We start from the raw sequence: 14,094 nt of genomic DNA, 5'->3' as shown, positions 1-14,094 counted from the left end.
AATTATTTACAGAAAAATAAAGAGCAGAAGTTGCAGCTGCATACCACGTGACTCAGGCTGCAGAGCCATGTTCTTCTCAAGGCACAGAATAATGTAAAGTTCCAACAGCTTTAAGTTTAAATGACTTAATTTCACAGCACTTACCTAATTCTTTTGTAGCAAGTGTCTTTATAAGGATAGAGACACATCTTAACCACTGTTAAAATGATACCTAATGATATTTTAATACACAGTGGCACTCATTAAATGCTCAATTCTAAAATCATAGAATCCTAACTATACTAGTAATATAGTACATATATATAGTACAAATGATATAGTAAATATAGTACAAATGATAATTCAGAAGTGCGACTCCAATTTGATTTTGAACAGCAAAATCAATCTGAGTGCTCTTACATATTATACTCAAATATGATTCTTCTGACTTAAATCATAGTCATAGCTAACTACTGAATTATAATACTTCTAATATGTAAAAAACAGATGTACCTTCTTTTAAGAGAATGTAATATATAATTGTCTGAAGTTCAAAAACAAGTAATTATGCCTAAATGTAACTACTTGATAAGATAAAAGAGTTTCTTTAAATATCATTGCTCTGCTGATTTTAAATGACTGGTTTATAGTTAAATTAGAAGTGCAAGGTGTTATGAAAAGCTTATGTTACAGACATTACAAGTTCAAAGAAGCATGAATGTTATCAAGCATTTCAAAAGCATTTAGCATAAGTAAATAACAAATAGTTTAATTTGCCATATAAAATTTATACACAACTTTTAAAAAATGTCTTTTGCAAAAAGAGAGATAGACTTCCTCTTCATGTGAGCCAATAGCATACATGCTTACTGCTTTAAAAAAGATATTAGATGACTTCCCCTGGATTCTATATCTAAAGGACAAGGTCAGCCTTTGGAATATTGTCCTAACTTTATGACAAGATAAAGCAGATCCTAGAACAAGTTATTCCTGGGTCTGTCTGTCCTGTTGCTTAGCTGCTTTGCTTGAAAAATGAAACATTAATTCAAAATGTCGATCAGAGCATCCTTATTCATTAGCTCACTTGAAATTCAACAAAAATATCCTTATGTGGTTAGATCTTTAAAGGAGATAATACTCATGCATATGAAACATGAATATTTTTAATATATACCTACATATGGCACAGAAAGTCATTAAACACTGGGGTAAAAATCTAGGCTGAAAAGTGGTAGGACTTTTAAGACCCCCAAATGCCTCCTAGCCCAGGCTGTAGGAAATCCTTGCTCTATTTGCAATTTTAAGCCACTAAACTATGTTAGAGATATCTAGTCTGTCCCCTGACTAGTTTTGATCCCTATTTATTTTGGATGGCCTAAAGTCATCTTGAACAGATTTTTTCCCCTTCCCCACAATGGAATTTGTGAAATCAGCTAAGCTTCTGCAAGATAGACCAGGATTTCTTGATAACCAATCTTCATGAACATCAAAGTAGCCAACCATTTCTGATTCATTGGTTTACTGGTCTGCAACATTTCATGGTTAGTCCAATCTTCTTCATCGGAAGGATGCAGCTACCAACACATGGCAAATGCAACTTTAGGCTACATGAATGCTAGTGTGATGCTCAAGACAAAAGAGGTGCTAGTCCTACTGTACTCTAACTAGTCAGTATGAACGTGCATTAGCCATAGTGAAATATGACCAGAGGTGAGGAACCTAAGGAATATCTCATATGTGGAATTTATCTTGTTGGTATTTAAACTGAGGAAGGGAAAACTCAGAGGAATATAGTAAACTGAGGTTGAAATGCTAATGTATGAGAACTATCTGAGGCTTCCTCTGTCCTTCCAGAGGAAGAGAACAGATTTTTGTTCAATATGAGGGGGAAAAATAATTACCATTATTTTCAAATAGATGGGTTATCTTTATAAACAATGGGTTTCAAGTTTCTTGGCACTTTTGTAATTTATTTAGAAAATATCCTTTGTAGAGCCCAAATTTATAATTCATAAATTTATATTATAAATTTATAATTTGTCATATTCTACTGTTTATCTCTAAACTGATTTTACAATTCTTCCTGTTTAAGTGTGTCCTTATCTCACATTTGATTGTGCAAGCTACTATCCTTATCAGTTGGTGTAATAATCTCATAATGATTTCGTTATCTTCAAACAATATGCCTATAAGCTGACTATAATGGGTATATTAAGATTCCTACAGAGCTCTAACTTAACAGTATAATGGCCTGTAATTTTTCTGTCTTTTTAAGATGGTCAGTAGCTATTCTGAAATTGCAATATAAACTCCTGATGAAAGTAATATCTGCAGTAAAATAAGGTCTGATTAAATATCATACTAATTTTCATGTATGGTTTGAGGAAATGGGATTTCTTTTCTGTGAAAGAGAAGCCAACATTTATAAGGTGCTACTTGGGTTTTAGTGTCAAATCCTATGTAAGGATTAGTCTACATTTTTGTAACTTTTAAAAAATTATCATGAACACTTCTTGCTCATTTTACTCTTTATGTAATTCTAAGAATTCTCACCTAAGTTCCAGGGAGGAATATAGTCCTCCATTGAAGTCCACTGAAATGTATACTGTCCTATCTGTTTCTTGGTCATTACTACCTTTCCACATCAGCCTCCACTGAAGTACCGACATTTCTGCCTGGTCTCTAGCTACATGGTCAGTGCTGCTGTCTACTACAGCATCCCCTCATTAAGATATGACTGGACGATGCCATCCTACAAACAGAGAGCCCTCTCTACAGATATGATGCTTGATTCTTAGATACCATACAAAATCTATATTCCAGCCCCTTCTGCCAGGACATGGCAAATGCTTGCTCTCCTTGTTCTCGGTAATCTAATTTACCACCTCCATTGGGGACTGGGTTTTGTAATACCATATTGTTTTCTCCTGTGATCCAGCTTCTATTGGACTTTCTTATTTCTCAGCCAGGAATGGCAATAATATATTAAGAGATTTAGCAAATCCTCTGCTTGCCCTCAGACAGAAGTGTCTTTCAAATGACTTACATGTTACAGAAAATTGTCTTGAATCCTGCCCTCTGTTCATTCATTCATTTTGGCCAACATAAGGTTCTACTTTCCTTGACTCATGACTTCTAACAACTCTAGGTCAAAAAATGAAAGTAGTGGAATACAATGATGTACAAAATATACACAAGAACAAACACCTACTGGGAAAAGTCAAAGGTTTTCTGTGATCCCTGCCTAACATTCGGTTCCCCTGGGCCACCTTGATAATGGATTTCCTCACTAAGCTCCCTTCCTCTCAGTAATATAATACCACTTTCAGAGCTGTTCCAAGAACCAGTGGCTCACTTCCACCTATGCCAGGGAACCCCCAGAGGAGTCACTTGGATAGTAATATTGGTCCACAAAACCATGAACAAAATTGCTGTGGTCTGAGGACCCTTCTGTATTTCTACTTAGGGTGATTTTACATTCTATTTTGACTGTTACAATCACAGTTGCTGCCTGTTGTTGGCGCCTCTTTTATTTTTCAAAAATATCTCAGTTTAGAAAAGAAAGTATTCAGATACCCTGTTTATATCCTGCCTTAGGCAGAACCTCTTCTCTACCTGTTAATTAAAATGGACCTGTCCTAGGATACGACCCCCAGACTACTAGCTGGACAGAAATAATCAGCCAACCCCTAAAGTTATAATATATTTTGAAAGTGGAGTCATAATTTGGGAAAAGAAATCAGACTGCAGAACCAAGGGAAAGCAAAAAGAAAAGGCAGATAAGTTGTAAGTCTGCCTGTCTTCATGGTCCAGGACACATAGCCCTCTTGCACATTTAACTCACAATCTTCCTGTGCCCAGCTATCACCAGACCCTTGGCTGATAGAAAAATGCAGATTAGCTCACTGAAACCTTAGTGTTATCAGTACTGCACAAAGCCCTCTTCACATAACAGAAGCACCATCCTATAAAATCTCCAGCAGGCCTTTGCCTTTGTCTCCTTGCAGTCAGCTTGTCTCTTGCTTACCTGCCCATTACTTCCTTGAAATATACTTTCATACTTTCTCTAATAAATCTGCCTTTCTTTACTTACAATTGTCTTGGTATATTAGTCCATTTTCACACTGCTGATAAAGACATGCTCAAGACTGGGAAGAAAAAGGGGTTTAATGGATTTACAGTTCCACATGGCTGGGAAGATCTCACAATCATGGTGGAAGGCAAGGAGGAACAAGTCACATCTTACATGGATGGCGGCAGGCAAAGAGAGAGAATTTGTGCAGGGCAATTCCCATTTTTAAAACCATCAGATCTCGTGAGACTTATTATTGTCATGAGAACAGCATGGGAAAGACCCACCCACATGATTCAAACATCTCCCACTGAGTCACTCCTACAACACGTGGGAATTATGGGAGCTACAAGATGAGATTTGGGTGAGGACACAGAGCCAACCCATATCACGTGGTAAATTCTTATTACCATTTACACAACATTAACCTCAGATGGTCACTATCTGCAACATTCAGTGCCACCCTTCCCACTACCAAGATAACTAATTGATCGTTTCTTCTTCCTGTCAGCTAACTTATTTAAATGTCATCCACTCTTTTCTCAGAACACAAAATGTGCATTAACTACATTTTCTAACCAAGGTACTTCTTGGGCCTACTTGTGTTTGCAGCTGTAGAATATGTTGAAGAATTCTAAGCCACCAAGAATAACTGACAAGCTTTCTCAAGGATGTTAAGACCTTCCGATGATATGTCAACAGTGGCACCCAGGGACAACCCTAAAGGAATGTTGTTAGTCTCAGTGACATTTTGGTAATTTCTCTATACATAACTCTTAACAAATCTACATGTTACTGTTCTTATCTCCTCATCATGACCATTGTGTATGTAACACATAATTACAACTCCTAATGCTTTCAAATTTCAGAGTGTACTTCATTAGTCCCTCCTTCATCCTGCCAAATTCAACTCCTATTCTTCATACTTTACCTTTGGGAATATGTAGTTTATGTCACCTCAGACTCTCGCTCCACTGGAAATAAATCCAATACTTTAACAAATGGAATCCAATAAAAAAAAAAAAAACAAATACTGAGAGCCTGCCGCCTCATCTCTGCCTGCCATTGGGATCTTTGGCCACTGCCCTACAGGGAAGATGCAGAGACCCATAGTGCTGGGATTTCTACTGCCATTTGGTCCCTAGAAAACTCATTAGTCCAGTTGGAGGGGGTAGCATCACCTCCTGTCCCAAGGATCTGACTCTTCTTGAGAATTCTTGAAAAGACATTTGTCAGGAAGCCTACATGGGACACATTTCCCTAGTCTCTGACTCTGTCCACACACATTACTCCTGTTTTACACATTATCTTTGGTTCTTCATAACCAACTTGAGCAATGTGCCACTTGAAGGCAGGTAGTGACTGTGCCTTATTGACTCCCAAGGGTCTGTCACAAAATCAAATAATTGTTATCAATTGTTATCAACAGGCACATTTCTGCTGTTCCACAATATCTTTTAATTCTTTCTTTTTATATGGTTTCTTGAGGCTTGGCCTGAGGAATGGGGACAAAATAGCAGTGAAAGTCTGGCTTGGAGTCAGTAGCCTTGAAAACAATGGGGTGCTTAGGTTGGGTACGTTCCAGTTACTAAAGAGTCTAAATCAAGCATGAGCTGTGGTCTCTAATAGGGAAATAAATAGAGGGGTCCCAGAAACAAGCAAGAAGCCAACCTAGCATAGATCCAGAGGAAATCTTCAGATAGCAGGAGGGCCAAGCTGTTCAAAGTAGAACTATTCAGGTAACCTAAGACAAAAGAATTGCTAAGAGGTGTTGCATTTTATAAGGCAAGTAGCTTGGGGACATGACTTCCTGTGTGCTCACTTGAAAGACTCAGGAGGCCACTATCATCTCCAAAACAGAGGGTTATAGTTCCAAGAAATACTTTATCTCTAGGTCTGAGTGAGGAAAGGTGATGAAAGACAGCTGTGTCCTAACAAATTTTCTATTTCAAGAGCCTGGATCTCCAGCGCTTAATTTGATCAGTCTGACACAGGTTAGGAAGGAAATAAGGAAGCTTAGCAAGTGCTGAAAGCTGTAAATTTTCATCTTGGCTTAGGCCCTCTATTACACTCATCTACTAGATTGGAACAGGTTTTAGGCAAGAGAGCTGGGTGGAAATTCAGTCTGGAGCTCAGAGTTCCATGTTCCAGAGACAGTTCATGAATGCACCAGGTGTCAAAGGATGCAACACCAAGTATAAGAGATGATCCAAAAAGCTAACAAAATAAAGCATCAGAGAATCAGGAGATACTCAGAAATCCAGCCTGACAATGGTCAGGCACTAAGAAAGTTTATCAACAAATAAAATGGCCTCTATCCATGTGGGTGTGGGAGCAGGACACCACAGTGGACAGGGATGGCCAGGGCAAATACTCGGTATATATACTACTGTTGCAGAATTTTTGCCCCTTAGGTCAGCTAAATCCGGGTTCTTATCTCACAACCAGGAAAACTTAGGCATGCAGACACATTGAAGGGTGGGGAATGGAATTTATTGGGTGAAAACGAAAGAAGAAAAAAAACTCTCAGCAAAGTGAGAGGGGTTCCTGCCAACGGCTCCCATCTCACAGATTGAATACCAGGCCACCGCAAACGAGCTGAAGAGCCCAGGCTCCTCTGCCTTGCACAAGGCAGTAACTTCTCAGTGGCTCTACCCCATTCTTCCAATGGCAGGTGGGCTGCAGATTCTCCAGGGATTCTCCCTCTTACCTGCTTCGTGCATCTATCAATACCAGTGACCAGTACTCAGTCAACTCCTTAGTTACCCAGGACCTCAGGTTCAATGAAAAGAGAGGACTCAAGTCTGATGAATTAGGAAACCATGTTTTCAGAATGGAGGCATAAGATTAAAGCTAGAGGCAACAGTAGGATATTTTGTGTATTCGAAAAAGGTTTTGAGCCTAGAACCTGGCTCAGGTTGTTCTGCAGGGAGAAAATGAAGGCAGAGGTCAGAACTAGTTAGGATATTGTTTTAAATTATAAAATATTTAAAATAAATGGAAAATAGGCCAGGCGTGGTGGCTTACGCTTGTAATCCCAACACTTTGGGAGGCCAAGGCAGGTGGATCACCTGAGGTCAGGAGTTTGAGACCAGCCTGACTGACATGGTAAAACCCCGTATCTACTAAAAATACAAAAATTAGCCAAGCTTCTTGGCATGTGCCTGTAATCCCAGCTACCTGGGAGGCTGAGGCAGGAGAATCGCTTGAACCCAGGAGGTGGAGGCTGCAATGAGCCAAGATCACACCACTGCACTCCAGCCCGGGTCACAGAGACTCCATCTCAAATAAATAAATAAATAAATAAATAAATAAATAAATAAATCAGGTGTTTTATTTTAAGAAGTAAACCATTCCAGGGAGAGCTAAAGCCCCCTTTCTCAGAGTCCCTTTTCTCTTCCTTTCTCTTCATAGGAACCCACCATCCTGAAATTGATGCATATTATTACCATGAGTGTTTTTATACTTTTACTACATGTATATGAATCCATAAACAAGACATACTGTTGTTTGAGTGTTTACAATTTTTACACAAATGGTATTATGTAGAATATAGTTTTGCAGCCTGCTTATTTTTTCACTCAATATTATTCTTGGGATTTATTCATACTGATTGGTCATGTTGATCTCATTCACTTAGTTGAATTAGTAAATGAGTTTATTCATTCTCCTATTGTTCAGTGCCTCTTGTATTCATTAATACAATCTTACAATAAGCATTCTTGCAAGTACCTCTTTGTGCCCATATATATGTACTAGTAGCAGGATTGCTGCGTCACGAACCAGACGCATCTTCAACTTATTAGGTATTACAAAATAGGTCTCCAGGTAGTTGTACTGATTTAAACTCCTAACTACAATGTGTACAAATTCCCATTTCTACTCATCCCTTCCAAAATTACACAGTTTTGCCAGTCCAACTGACCTAAAATGATATCTCATTTCCCTGCATTTCTCTGACTGCTAGTACTACTGAACCTATTGTTTGATGTTTATTGATTCCTAAATTTCTTTTCTGGGAATTCCCTGTTCATACAATTGTCCATTTTTCAAAGGCATTATTTGATTTTCTAAAAATTTATTTGTATGAATATATACAGATAGCAAAGTGGCACACAAAAAAGATGCTCAATATCATTAGTCATTCAGGAAACGCAAAATAAAACCATGTGAGATGCCACCACTCTCCTATTAGAGCTGCCATAAAAATGACAATACCAAGTGTTGGCTAGAATGGGAGCAATGAAAACAAATAGGCATACATCGATGGTGGTCATGAAAACGGCACAGTCGCTTTGGAGAATAGTTTGGCAATTTCTACCTCCCATATGACCCAGCAGTCTTGTGGTGTTTTCCTGAAAGGGAAATACATGTTCATACAAAAATGTATACAAATTTTTATTGTGGTTTTATTTGTAATCACGCCAAACTGGGAGCATTCCAGTGTCTTTCACCTGCTGAATGGATAAATAAACTAGTATATCCATATAATGGAATGCAATTTAGCAACAAAGAGGAAAAACTATAGATATAATCAATATTTGTATGTTAAGTTAAAGAAGCCAGACTATAAAAGCTACATTATATGTGATTCCATTTAAATGACATTTTGAAAAGGCAAAAACGCAGGAATAGAAAATAGATCAGTGATTGCCAAGGGCTGAGGTGTGAGAGGGACTGATCACCTAGAGGCCCTACAGACCTTTCTGTAAGATAAAACAAATGTTATATGCATTAATTATAGTGATGGTTGCAAAATTGAATGCACATATTTAAAATACATACAGCTGTTGTAAAAAGGATGCGTTTTCTTGCTTGTAAATTACACCTCAATCAGCTTGACTTAAAACTTAAAGTAAGTGGTTTAGGAGCTATGTATGCATGTTGGATGCTAATCCTTGATGGCTTGTATGTTTAAAAAAATTTTTGCAGTCCACGGCCTGTCTTTTTAACTTGTATGTGTTGTTTATTATTGAATAAAGCTTTTGTATTTTTATAAGTCAGATTTACCAGTTTTTTAAAATTTTGTACACGTTTATTTTCATTACAAGTTTATTTATATCATTTTGGACTCAGCATGTCCTTAGTTTTTACCCATTCATCAAACTGTTCTGCTGTGAGACAGCCAAGTTCAATAGCAGTTTCCTTTAAGGTTGATCCATTTTTGTGTGCTGTCTTAGCAATCTTTGCTGCCTTGTCATACCCTATATGAGGATTGAGAGCTGTCACCAACATTTGAGACTCATTCACCAGCTTGTTGATCCTTTCTGTACTGGCCTGGATTCCCACCACGCAGTTTTCTGTAAAGGAAACTGAAGCATCCCCCAGCAGCCTGGCTGAGTGTAACACATTTTAAATCATCATTGGCTTGAAAACATTCAACTCAAAATGTCCATTGCTGCCTCCAACTGTTACAGCAACACGATTCCCCATGACTTGGGCTGCAACCACGGTCATTGCTTCACACTGAGTAGGGTTCACCTTGCCTGGCATGATACTACTTCCTGGTTCATTTTCAGGCATGATCAGTTCTCCCAGACCTGACCGAGGACCAGAACCCAGAAAACGAGTATTATTTGCTATCGTCATCAGACTGCAGGCAGTAGTGTTCATGAATCCACTGGGCTCAACCAGAGCGTCATGAGCAGCCAGAACTTCAAATTTATTTGGAGCAGTGACAAAAGGCAAGCCTGTACGTGCGTCACTTTTGCAGCAACCTTTTCTGTCAGTCTCTTTTTTTAAGATAAAAATGGGCTGCCCTTTTTATATATTACTTAAAATAACCTTTTCCTAACCCAGTGACAGAGAAAATATTCCCTTATATTTTCTTCTGAGAAGTTTGCAGTTTTGCTTTCCACATGTTATTTATTTATTAGGAACTCATTTAGAATATGGTATGAAGAAGGGACTTAATATTTTTTCTTTTTTCATATGAGCATCTAATTATTCCAACAACATTTGCTGAATAACGTTTTTTTTTTTCTTAATTTTTAACCGTCAACTTTCTTAAAGTCTAAGGAGCACGGCTGACATTGCCCAAATTTTTCTGCCTTCACATTTTGTCCTCTGCAGTAATATAATGACATTTCACAAGCCAAAAACCTTGTTATTTCTATATCTCAGAACATTCAAACAGATTAGGTGCTGTGTTGGAATTCATTGTTTCATTTGCCTTCCGAGAGATAGCACTGACAGCAAATCAAATGTTTATTATATGTTCTCTTTTAAAGTAAAAATTCCAGGAAATAACTAGAACTGAAAGCTCCCCATCTAAGTTGGCTTTTAAAAAAATTCTTATTCAGTTAAAAAAAAATCTCCATTCTCATAAAATATGAACAATCTATCAAGTATTCTGCAACCTATATTGAGCATTCATAATGTACAAAAGATTAATACCATGGTTAAAAGATATGTTCCCTAAACAATACTGCACACTAGATTATTTAGACTACCACAGTCTAATAGAAATATAATGTATGCCGTTATATAATATTACATTTTCTAGTCCTCTCAGTAAAAAAGTTAAAAGAAACATGCAAAAATAATAGCTTTTATTTACCCCAATATATACAATATATTTTCATTTTAACAATTAAATCAATACAAAAATTTTTGTCTAGCAGTGTAAGAATCTTTTATTAACAAAAATGCCAAAAATAACATCATTGCTTTTTGTGACTATGAAAGCATCACGTTCATTATTTTAAAATAAGAAATGTATAAAGATGGCAAAATCATTTGAAAATTATCTCTAATTCTATGTAGAAATCATCACGAAACATTTCATTGAACATTCATCTAGAATTTATATTAGTATATACACACATACATACACATATGTATAATTCAAAATAAGATTACAAAGCATATATACTGCCTTAAATTTAGTTTATTACTTAATACATTCTATTGTTCACATACCAAACACAAGGAAGGTATAACTATATAACTTTCTTTTTTTTTGTTTTTGTTTTCTTTTTTTAGATGGAGCTTTGCTCTTGTTGCCCAGGCTGGAGTGCAATGGCATGATCTGGGCTCACTGCAACCTCTGCCTCCTGGGTTCAAGCGATTCTCCTGCCTCAGCCTCCTGAGTAGCTGGGATTACAGGCACCCGCCACCATGCCTGGCTAATTTTTTTGTATTTTTAGTAGAGACAGGGTATCACCATGTTGGCCAGGCTGGTCTTGAACTCCTGACCTCAGGTGATCTGCTTCAGCTGGGATTACAGGCATGAGCCACCAAGCCCGGCCATATAACCATTTTTAAAAGCTGCTTTGTATTCCACGAAATAAATGCATCATGATTTGTATGAACATGGCCCTATCATCTGGCATTTAGATTGTTCTCAGTATTTCACTATCTCATGCCACGTTTGTGATTAGCATACTTATGCATACACTTTGAACATTTCTCTATTTATTTTCAAGGGATAAATTCTAAGAGTGGAATTACTGAGTCTTATTAGGGTGGAAAGATAATTTTAATTTATACTGCCAAATTTTTTTCCCCAAAATGCTACACCAATATACTCTCCAACCAGAAACATCTTAAGAGGGGGGAATAAATTCTGGGCTTTAAGCAATTAATATACTTTTTTTTTTTTTTTGGTAACCCATTCCCAATTTTGAGGCTGCCTATGTGAACAATATAACACTATTATGGGGACATTCTTTTTTTCATACTAAGTTGCAAAATCCAATGGGTATTTAGAAAATTCAATGGAGCTACATTTCATATGTTCAATAGCCACATGTAGCCAGTGGCTACCATATTGAACAGTGCAGGTTTGTACCAACCTTCCTTTGTAAATAACTGCAAATGCTGGATAAAAGAAAATGAAGGCAAGAACCTAGAAAGTTAAGCTTATCACAGAATCAGATTTTATCTGAAGGCATTTACCAAAATGGCTAAATTCAAGCATTATTTTTATTATTCCTAGGAGCTTAGAAGAAAGATAGTCAAGCTGGTACCAACTCTAAGTGGGGAGTTTCACAGGAAATCTCCCCACTAAGCTAAAACACCAAAGGGCAGCACCCTAAGTGTCTTAGTTCATTTAGGCTGCTATAGCAAAATACCATCGACTAGCTAGTTTATAAATAAGAAATATTTCTTTTATAAAATAAATAAACATTTCTTTCATAAAATAAATAAGAAATATTTATTTCACTTTCCGCTCTGGAAGCTGGGAAGTCCAAGATCAAGGCAATGGCTGATTCAGTGTCTGGTGAGGTTCTGCTTCCTGGTTCCTGGATGGCCTCTTCTCGCTGTGTCCTCACGTGGTGGAAGGGTTAAGGGAGTTCTCTGAATCCTCTATTATAAGGGCATTAATCCCATTCATGAGGACTCTACTCTTATGACGTAATCACTTCCCAAAGACCCCCCTGCCAATACCATTACCTTGGGGATTAGGTTTCAACATGTGAATTTTAGGGGGACACAAACTAGACTATAGCACTCAGCATGAAGCTGAACCAGAAATTAACCCATGTCACACCTTCGCCTTCAGGGTAGAAAACTGCCTTTAACACATTTATTCATAAGATTTTTTTAACACATTTATTAAAATCTTATGAATCAAAGAAATTATTAAGTCAATTACAAAATGCTTGAAATTGGATAATAATGAGAGTACCTATTAAAAGTTGTAGGAGGCCGGTCAAGACCAACCTGGCCAACAGAGTGAAACCCTGTCTCTACTAAAAATACAAAAATTAGCTGGGCGAGGTGGTGGGCACCTGTAATCTCAGCTCCTTGGGAGGCTGAGGCAGGAGAATCGCTTGAACCCGGGAGGTGGAGGTTGCAGTGAGCCGAGATCGCATCACTGCACTCTAGCCTGGGCAACAGATCAAGACTCTGTCTCAAAAAAAAAAAAAAAAAAAAAAAAAAAAAAAGGTGTAGGATGCATCACACCTTCCCCAGCCGACTCAGTTGCCACAGGTCTCTGCGCAGTGGAAGTTAGCACATGGAATTAGCGTGCAATTACAGGCCTAGTATCTAGGGAGCTTACCTTGAAACCTGAGTATCCATGGGATCCCTATTCTGTGGCTCTTTCCTGCTTCCATCATGCTGGTCTAGGATATCTCACTGACATTCCGCCTGGACTTCCTAAGTACCAATTCATTCGCTTGGGATATAGGCTGTGTGGAGTCTCATTCCACTTACTTCCTGAAGGAATTGAAGTGGTCCCTCGGACTCCTAGACAAGCAGATGACCATCTTGAACCCATATATATCCTCTAAAAAAATAGAATAAAATTCTATTTTTAAAAATGTTTAAAGAAAGCTGATGGGATGTAGCTAAAGTAGTACTTACAGAAAAACAGACAATTTTACATGCTTTTATTAGTAAATAAAGACACTATATCAAACATCCAACCCAAGAAGTCAGAAAAATAAAACACATACCCAAAGAAAAGATTACCACTATTACTGGACAGTTTTACAGCTAATTCTACCATACATTCAAAGAACAGGTAATTCTATTCTTACACAAATTCTTTCACAGATTGGGGGGGAAAAAAAGGAAAAGCTCTTTCATTTTATGACCTACTGTAACCTTGGCTCCCAAACTAGACAAAGGCAGTGTAATATCACTTGTGACTGCAGAGGTTAAGAGTTTTAAACAAAATATTCCAAGTGAAATACTCTCTTCACTCATTCAAATGACATTTTTTGAAGACCGGCTAGGAACCAAGCTTTGTGCAGCGTGATGAGGACAGGATGAGTAATATATGCTCTCGGTTCTCAAGCAAAAGCTAATTAAGTGGAAAGATAACTGTGTTAATAATTATGATGCAATATAATTGCTTTAGTGGGGGTATGTAATGGGAACAAGCTGTAATGGGAATAGAGATGAAAATATCTAAGTATTATACACTCTTGGTGAGTTTTGAAAGGTTCTGTTGAGGGTCCCCATGAGACTTTATGGATGAGCAGCGGTTCACAGATGAATATGAGGTGGTAGTACAGGTGGAGAGGATGGGAGGGACATAATGCAGGGTGATGCATGTGTTCACAGGTGTGCGTATCTGTATGTAGTGGGTG

Source organism: Macaca thibetana, chromosome 17 (assembly GCF_024542745.1).
Source record: "Macaca thibetana thibetana isolate TM-01 chromosome 17, ASM2454274v1, whole genome shotgun sequence".
In the NCBI taxonomy this organism is placed as follows: Eukaryota; Metazoa; Chordata; class Mammalia; order Primates; family Cercopithecidae; genus Macaca; species Macaca thibetana.
This window is presented reverse-complemented; position numbering follows the sequence as displayed.